At 35.3% G+C, this 9,857-nt stretch overlaps 1 protein-coding gene across 1 annotated transcript in view; it reads left to right on the forward strand.

Annotated features, from left to right (window-relative positions):
• VEGFC (vascular endothelial growth factor C) overlaps positions 1–9,857 on the forward strand; it is an 81,676-nt gene that overhangs the window by 43,900 nt on the left and 27,919 nt on the right.

Below are 9,857 nucleotides of genomic sequence, written 5' to 3' on the forward strand. Positions count from 1 at the left end.
TTTTATTTTTCCTCCCCCTAGTATGGAAGGGATGGGACAGCTTCACAGAACTACTGGTCTTTTACACTGTAGTTGCAATAAAGTTATCCCATCAGAGAAAGCATAAGTGGGTGTGCCTGGTGTCTTTCTTACCTCTTCTGCAGAGAGGAATACATGAGCTGATTGCCATCTCTGGAAGTGTGAATCTGGTACAGGCTATTTAAACATAAGAGGAACACAATGGTGTCCTCCCATGCCAGACTACTGTAGTTCTTAAATATTAAAGTGTTGAAGTGCTGTATTTACTTGTGTTTAAATAATTTGCTCTTAATGGAACAATATGGCTTTGTGTGTGGGTGAAGGCTTTTGTTGTTGTCTTTTGTTTTTAAACTGCTTTCAATGTAATGTTGTACTTAAAGGCTTGAGAATAAATCTTCTTCTCTTTGTACTGTTCTAATCCATTTGGAATTTTGGGATTAAGATTGGATAGTGCTTTCCTCTGTTGTCTGGCTATTTTTTTATGCACCATCAAAGCATGAGCATAAAAAAATACGGGCTCAGTGTCTAAACAAGTGCTTTTGTTTCTGTATAATTTCTCTGTAACAGATGTCAAATGGTGATCCAAAAAATGTTCCACACAGAATTTAGGATGGAACAAATTTCAAACCAGATTACCAGAATGGGCACAAGTAGGCGATGGATAGCAAGTCCTTTGTATTCTGTGCCTACCTACCTCAGGGTAATGAAATTCAGATGATCTCTTTATTTTGCATACATTAGCAAAGAACATTTATATAAAATATTTGAGTAAGGGTTTGACAACAAAAATAAAAGCAGCTTACAGAATTATGTGTATTAACGAAATCTCAGAATGTAATAGCTTAGTTAACAAAGACTTAGCTGTGTGGTTTGTTAGTCTGGCGTGTTACTTTGAGTTACTAAATATCCTTTTTTTATGACTTTTGTAAAATGAACTGAAGAAACATGACACTAAATAAAAGAATCAGATGTTAACATAATCTTAATGGAATACACTTAGAAACCTGTGCATTTTACTGAATTTGAGAGTTTCCAAGAACCTTTGTTTCTTTTTTCATTTATGCAAAATTTGCCCAGAATAATTTAAAACAAAGATTTTGCAACTGGAATTAGTATGTTGTAAATTGCTTATTATTCTTTTAACTTTTTTTGTTGAGCTTTGAGGTTTATATTATGTTTATAATGGGCATATTTGTTAAAATAGGCAATGTAACAAGGTAGGTGGTCTCCTAATTAATATTTCTGTACAGATCTGTAAACTGTGTAAGGCTTGTTTAACAATACAGAAATCATGTCCTGTTAGATTAAGACATTTGTTTAGGAATAAAGTTCAGCTTTTTCTTTGAAATCCAATTGATCTTGTTTCATGGCCTGTGAAATTATTTATTTTAAGAACTGCTTTAAAAGTATAATTAATTCAAGAAATTTCTGTGACCTGTTGCTAAATATTTAGACTGTGGATTAATTATGTTTGCTCGGAGCTTTAAATAGTGATTTAAAAACTTGGCGAAAAGGAAAGTTACTTAGCAGTGAAAGAAATTATACAATAATGATAAGAGGTGACGTGTTCGTGTAATCCTTCTGTCCTATAAATGGCCACATTGTTAAAAATTCAAGAATAAACAAGAGAGTTGAATTTAAAACTAAATACTGTCATCATGGTGAGAAAGTCCCAGATGATGTAGCCATATGCGTTAATTCAGAAATGTTCATAGGAATGTGCAGTTTCTTATTCCAGCTGTTAGCAAACCTTCTCGTATGCACTATTGATCTGTAGAATGGAAAGTATTACATGAAAATCTATACCAACTGCCTTTTCAAAGTCCAACACTTGATACGTGGCCAGAATTCTCACCTCTTTCTAGGGTCTAGGATGTTTTCACACTGTGTGTGACCTGTACTCAAGTACTGTCACAGAGTGGGCTGGCATTTAGATTAAAATAAAGGGGTTGTGCCTTACCTTTCAGTCTAGTAAATCTCTGCTTGATGATTAAAAAGCCTTGAAATATCACTGCCAGTATTACATCTGCCGAAGTGATGACAGATAACTGCAGTGTTACAATGTTAATAGTTTTCTTCAAAAACCATCTCTATATTTGTTTGCTTTTACTGACAAAGCTAATGGCAGTTGCTAATAAAAGTCATGATAATACCAATGAAAGCTCACTAAAGACTGAAAATAAACAATCTTGTTATAAAGTCATGGTAGTTTATTCTTGTGTACTGATTTTAATGAGATATGTCTGACTGTTGGAAGGAAGACAAAAGGTTGCAGGGCATTTAAAACAGCCATATTCAAAAAATAAAAGAAAATTAAAAAAAAAAAAAAACAAAAAACAACACCCAACAAACATACTTGTAACAGGCATTTTACCATTTTCCAAGATAATAAGGTCTTATAACCAGAGTTTTTAGTCAAAGTTCAGTTTCTATTCAGTTTCAAAGTACTTTATTCTTCAGAATTGAATGCTTCACTTTCCCCCTTAATGTTAATTTAAAATTGCTTATTTGGACTTGATTCTTCAAAATGAACATTATATTCCTTCATATAAGTCATATATATGTTATAAAAGTCATATATATGACTTAAACTGACAGTCTGCAGTGATTACATTGCAGGGAACACAAGCCTTCTTGTTTTGCTATCCGTCTCCTTTCTGGTAGATGGTGTTGTCTGTTAGCCACCTTAATAACGCAGCAGTCATCACAATGTTTTCCTTTATTTTTAGTTTTCAAATGTGTTCCCCTTTCTTCTGATCATGCACCTAGTCCCAGTGATCCTTGCCATTTATCACCACTGATCACTGTATGTGAAGATGACCAAGAAAATGCATGTATCTCTTCTGCTACAGAATGTGCTGCCTGATGTCTCCAAGATTTAATCAGGTGTAAACTTTTCAGCAGCAATAATCCAAATCCTTATTGATTCCCAATCTATTTGTAATGTTAGTGGAAGCCCTGGTATGAATCTTTCAATCAGTTAAAGAATCTAGATGCAGCTGCACTTACACAACAAATGGTTATCCCACAAATTTCCATGACTGCAGTACAGCCTTTGACCTTTAATTTGTATGCTCATCTAGTGCAAGCTCCTGAATAGTGAATCGAGTCTATTGAAAACAGGCATGATTTTCATAATTTATTTTGTAATTACTACTTGGTGTATCCCTAGAAGTAGCCAGTAGGGTTTTGCTAACCACAAGTCGAAGGCTATTGCTGTGGAACAAGGCAAATTTTCAAAGACCAGGCTGAAGTGCATGGGAACAAAACCTTTTCTGTTGTTATAATCTAGTTGTGAAATTGCTTCAGAAAAGGTCATAAATATTCAGCGTCTGTCTATGGTGCTACCACCCTCTTTCTCAGAATTACTTTCCATTCCTTCAGGAATGGTGTTTAATACCTTTTCTTTTCTCTTCTCATGTCTACTAACACAATCATGTATATTCAAAAACAAAGGTCTATGTCTTACAGATTTCTTTCACAGCACTGTGGCATTATGATCTCTACTTGTATCAGATACCATGTCACCTACAATAGTGTCTTAATTGCCTAGGCTCATGGAAACGTGGGAGAATTGGCCACCTAAGACGAGCTTCTAAAGAAACCACTGAGCAGAGCGGGGAGTTGCTCTAGAAAGAGGGGAATGATCTTTCTCTCTCTCTGCTTCCCGGGGAAATCAGACTTAGATTAAAAAGTGGTATTTTCATAAGTAATTACCATTGATTGGATGAAAGTACTGCCGTTTTATTAGGGAATGTTGAGAACCATTCAGGAATGCATGTACTTGAGGAATGAGTACAAGCCAAGAAGTGTGTTTCAGAACCACAGGAGCACTGAAATGTTGACTGAAGGACGAAGCATAAATGCCTATGTGCAAATATACAATCTTAGAATATTTTTCAACATTTTTCTAAGAATATTAAGATAAAATATTTACTGAAAAATGTTGATGCATATAAAAATGGGGTTTCTCGCAATGTGGAAATTGTACGCTAAATGTTTGTACACTTAAATGCTTGTACTCATAAACAGAAGAATACTAATGGAATCCTGGGATGATTTTCTAATAGTTTATCCTCACCAAAAATGTTCTGAACAACATAAGATGTGTGATTTATGGTACAGGAGTGAAACTTATGTAGTTTTAAGGTTGTCCTCATAGCTAATGTAATTTTTAGTTTATTTTTAACAAAGTCCATCTTCCACATTTCTCCTCAAACTCATTTATTTTTCCTTCCCCATCCATTTTACATATTTTACTTTTGTTTGTTTTGCCTGGCGTTATTCTTGGAATTTAAAATGCCAGAATGAATAAAAGTAATTTAAAGTGTAAAGTAGTTCATACCATTTTATTCATTTTCTACTTTCTATTTATTTTATACTTCCATTCTTATTTGCTATGTTTGTCCAATGCATTTTGTAAGCTCTTTTGGAGCAGAGACTGATCTTTTTGATCAGAGAGATCTCTTTGCTGTTATTATGATGTTCTGATTTAGTTCAAATTAGCTGCACTGGTGTTACTACTTCTTTAATCTGAAATAAAAAAAAAAAAGTGCTCAGTGTTAACATTTAATTTCAGTAAAGCACTGTTTTGTAACTGTATCCAACAGGAACTTTGAAGTTTGCAATTCTGGACAGTCATTCAATTTTGCTAGTACCAAATCAGTGCATAGGAGATCAAAATCAGGGCTATTCTGGCACTACTGTAGAGGGCAAACAAACAAACAAAAAGTTTATTTTAATTCTTAAGTATGGCTAAGACATTTTCTCTAATTAACGTATTTTCTTTTTTTTTTCACTCATATAGACTTCCAAAAAATAGTGCTGAAATACATGAAGACTGCAATAAAATATTATGCAAGTGAAATGTTTATACATACTTTTGCAATATTTCCATTTGCTTGCACACTGTTTCAACATTGTAATTTAACTACTTGATTTTTACCGCATTTCAGTCAGTCAGGAAATACAGTATATAAGCATATTAAAATGGAGGGGTTTATAGGCAGAATTTTCTTATTAAGATTTGTCAACAAAATCCTTGAAAATGTAGTGAGCTGACAACTATTATTGGAACAGATGCATAAACTACCATTATAGCACATTGCACCATCAATTATGTGTCATGTATTCTGCCAAATATTAAGTGTTCTGACCTTTGTTATTAATAATAGAGGCAGACACTGGGGACATGAAAGACAACGTAATGCGTGGAAAATCTATTATAGATCTGATTTTGTTAATGGTTATGGAGTCTACTTTGTGTCCTGCCTCTCCTTTTGTTAGCTATAATTTTATGAAAAACTGGACATTCCATGTAGTGGAAATCCACATTGTGAAAAACATATTTTGGTAGAATAAAGCGTTCCTAAGTTAAATATTTTTTAATGAAAGAAATCTTGTCAGCAAGCTTTATTACTTTATTTGAAATACATTTATTTCTCATGTTCCCCTGTTCCTTAGTAAATAATGTGGAAGAAGTGGAATGAAGCAAGCTTGTTTTTACTGTGTTCTTGTATTTTTTATTTATTTATTATTGTTATTTTTCTCAATATTGTCTGTCACCTTGTAGAGTAAAAGGTTTCGACAAAGCCTTTTGCTAGATTATAACTTCTGGTATTTTTAGGTGATCGTGCAGGACAAAATTGATAATATGTTTAAAAAGAAGGCAAAACAAAAACAGTAGAAAGACCAACGAAAGGGCGGAGATAAAGACTTCTAAAGTCAGTGATTCTGCTTAAAAAACAAAAGGGGAAAAAAATGAAAAGCCCTCAACTGACTTGAAAAAGAGCAAAGAAATAGAAAACATGAGACAGAGAAAACTCCTTTCCTCTTTAGCCACTGATTTCCAGTTTCCTTCTCAGTGTAGGACATACAGCCCAGAATGGCTTTCCAGTAAAACTTTTAGCAGTTGGTCCAGGATTTCATGTGGAGTGCACTGCAACTGCTTCATATGAAAATCAATGGACTGTGGACATTCAGAAGAAAGCATACTTTGGTCCTAAAAGTTTTAGAACTGCTCTTACCAAAACACTTGTTAAGGATGTGTTACTTTTAGACAATAGAGTAATTGTTTAGTATTCTTTATTCTTTAGTATTCTATTTATTTATTTATTTAAGATTACATTGGGGAATAACAAGCTTGTTGACAGTAACTGTGTATAAAATAATATTTATTTCTAAAATTCACCAATATGATCTCACATGAAAAATAAGAGCTCCTATGGAGAACACTTTTAGTATTGTTACTTTCTTTGTGTCTTGTCATAAATTCTAAATAAGTATCGAAGCCTGGATTACCATTGCATTTTGAGGTTTAAAATATTTTTTTGTGTGTGTCTTATGCTAAAAGCCTACTCATAACTTAAGAAAGAGGAAATCATTTGGAATGAAAGACAGGTATATAGAGTCAGCATGTTTTATGAAATTAACCAAAATTTGGACAAAATAGGAAATGTTGCCGGGCAAATCTTACATTCAGAAAAGCAGTTGCATTCAATTCTTAAATAATTAGAATCTCTTTTTAACAGTTCTTAATGATCTGGTGTTTTTGCTATATGTAGCACACACTCTTCTAATCAACCAAAATTTAACATTTAGCTTGATGTTCATGTCAACAATAAATTTTGACTGTCATGCAAAAAATAAATCCCTCTAAAAGCTCCTTACGCTTATGTTCCTCTGAGCAGTTTGACACAGCTGAGAGTAATTTGACACAGTTCAAAAATACATGCCTTTCATAGACTTGCAGTGAATACACCAAACAGAAACCATTGAGCTGTGTGTCAAGGTAATATTGGAAACATATTCAAAAATGACATTCATATATATGTACAATCCAGAACACTGTATATACCGCAATTAGTATACATGCATGGTTTTCCTTCTCCTTTTCTTGCTAAATCTGAAGAGTAGAGAGAACAAAAGCCTTCTAGTCAATGAGCTGGTTTTCTATAGAGTATTCATAAGTTTGAATTGAAGTTATCTTTACAAGCAAATGGTTTTATAAAACTCAGCAGAAAATAATTCCAATGCAATAATTACGATTCACGTAAAAAATAAATAAATAAAATGCATACCCATATATTCACACCAGATTGTAGGCCATCTTGTAGGCAGATTGTTATTCTCTATCTTTCACATAGCTCTGAGGCCCATGGAACGTTTAGGAAGAAATGCATTTGGAGACAATACTTCATTAAATTACATTCAGTACTTTATTAAAGCCACTTATTTCTTCATGCTTTCTTTTATTCACACGTGTTTAACCCATGTATACTGAATTTGCTGTCCAGCTGGAAAGATATGACTTGATTTCCTCACCAAAAAGAATTTCATCAGCACAAATTATTTGTAGTAAATACCTCTTTTCTGCTCCATACCATGTTGTCTTTTCAACTAAGTCATTTTGAGTTTCAGTACTTACTTTTCTGATGATTTAGGCCTGTACCTTGAATAACTGAAACAGCACTAGTTAGCATTTTGTCTCCAGTGGCCCATATTGTTTTTAGAAAGTCATCAAAGTGTGGAAGGTGCCAATTCCCTTTCTACTTCCATGTCACCTCTATTTTCAGCTAGGATGCAGCTACTAGATGACTAACAGTTTCCATCTCTATGCCTTCTGTGCAATGAACTGGCATTCAGCCTTGTGACAGGATATATAAGGAGCCTCCATGCTGTGACCTCCCATGACACATATATTACCATCACATGTCACTTACTACAGTACAGTGTTTCAACAACTTGTTTCTGGTTACTCAAGGGGCATGTGCTGCAGAATGCGTGGGAAGCTACCTGACGGGAATGAGGCTACTCAAAAACCGTTCTCTTTTCATGGAATCATAGAATGGCATGGGTTGGAAGGGCCCTTAGAGATCATCCAGTTCCAATGCCCCTGCTACGGGAAGGCACACCTCCCATTAGATCTGGTTGCTAAGGGCCCCATCCAACCGGGCCTTGAATACCTCCAGGGACAGGGCATCCATAGCTTCTCTGGGCAACCTGTGCCAGTACCTCACCACCCTCAGAGTGACAGGACACCCTTGTCCTGTCATTGTCTGCCCAAGCAAAAAGTTGCTCTCCATCTTTTTTATAAGCCCGTGTTAAGTATTGAAAGGCTGCAATGAGGTCTTTCTGGAGCCTTCTCTTATTCAGGCTGAACATCCCCAGCTCTCTCAGCCTTTCTGTATAGGAGAGGTGCTCCAGACTCATGTCTTTAGAGAGATGAAAGCAAGCAGACAGTGGCTGAAGTAGTTGTTTCTTAAGATTGGATTTTTGCCTGTGGCCCATGGATTGAGAACCTGTGTGGTGTCCTGCAAGGAGAGCAGGAGTGATGGGAGCACAAGATGCTCTGTGTTGCCAACTACGTTGAAGACAATGCCCAAGATACTGCTTGCTGCATGGCTTGGGCCAAAGAAGGCCCTTCCTAGGGAGGCAAGGAAAGAGGTGAAGTCCTGAATGTGTGTTTCTGAGACTGATAGCTTGATTGTGAAAATCGCTGAGGACAAAGTAGTCTGTCATGGCATTGAGGTTAGCAGGGCTTTAGTGATTTATTAATTTATTTTTTTATTTTATTTAACCTGCAATACTTTGACATATGAAATGATTTTGTAGTCTGCTTTAGTTCCGGCTTCTGTGGTTATGGAAGTGAGTTCTGTGAGCCTGTCTTACTGAGGCATTTCTCCTGGATTTGGTACCTGGTAAGAAAGTAGATGCTACACTGTGTGCCATTTTGTACTTTTCTAGTTGTTTGTGAGTAGTAGTTTGGTAGTTTTGGTTTGTGTGAGCTAGTTCAGAACTGGTTGCTTTACTTGGGAGCATTACTTGTTAGCTAATGAAAGCTAATTGGGCAATTCATCACTGAAGAACTGAATCACTGAATTGAGAAAATTTCTTAATAGTGGAGTTTGATAAGGAATCTTGAATTTCAATTTCTATAGTTTTATGTTTCTGGTTTTAGACGTACATTTTATTTACATTGTGTTTCTTAGACCAACAAAACAATTTTTGTAGTAGTATACACAAAATGTACAGCTAAACACTTTACTAAGCATACCTCTATATTTCATGTCTCATACTGCCATCTAAGGGCAATGTAAGCTGAGAAGGCGGCTAAAGGGTTCTTTAATATTTTCTGCTTCTCTTCCCTTGAGGAATTCAGCAATCTATGGGTGAGAGGGTGGGCAAGGAATCACAGCTGTCCCTTGATATTGTTTCAGCTAAGGGGATAGAGGAATTTTCTAGGAATCTTGAGTAAATGAGAAATTAAAATGTAAATCCTAGTCACAGTCTTTTAAGAAAATGCCATTGCAATGAGTTTGTGTAAAAGCCAGCAAAGAAACTGAGATTACCAGATTTGAGGCTTCTCTGAAAATAATATGTTATCAAGCATAGTACTCATAGAATCATAGAAGGGTTTGGGTTGGAAAGGACCTTAAGGATCACCTACCTCTAAGACCCCTGCCATGGGCAGGGACACCTCCCACTAGATCAGGTTGCCCAAAGCCCCATCCAACCTGGCCTTGAATACCTCCAGGAATGAGGCTTCTCTCGGCAACCTGTTCCAGTGCCTCACCACCCCCATAGTAAAGAAATTATTTGTAATATCTAATCTAATTCTACTATTTTTTTAGTTTTAAGGTGTTATGCCTTGTCCTTAGTCCTGAAGAGTTTCAGTTGAAAGTCTTACTAGTAAGGGAGTATGCAGTTCAGATTCTTAAAGGTATCAAAATCCTTGACTCATACAAATTTAAGGATTAATCCTTTATAATGAGAATTTTCTCACTAGGGTTTTCCATAAAAGGATACAAAATCACATTATTTTCTTATTTTTCTAATTT

This window comes from Anser anser, assembly GCF_964211835.1.
Source record: "Anser anser genome assembly, chromosome: 4".
Taxonomy (NCBI): Eukaryota; Metazoa; Chordata; class Aves; order Anseriformes; family Anatidae; genus Anser; species Anser anser.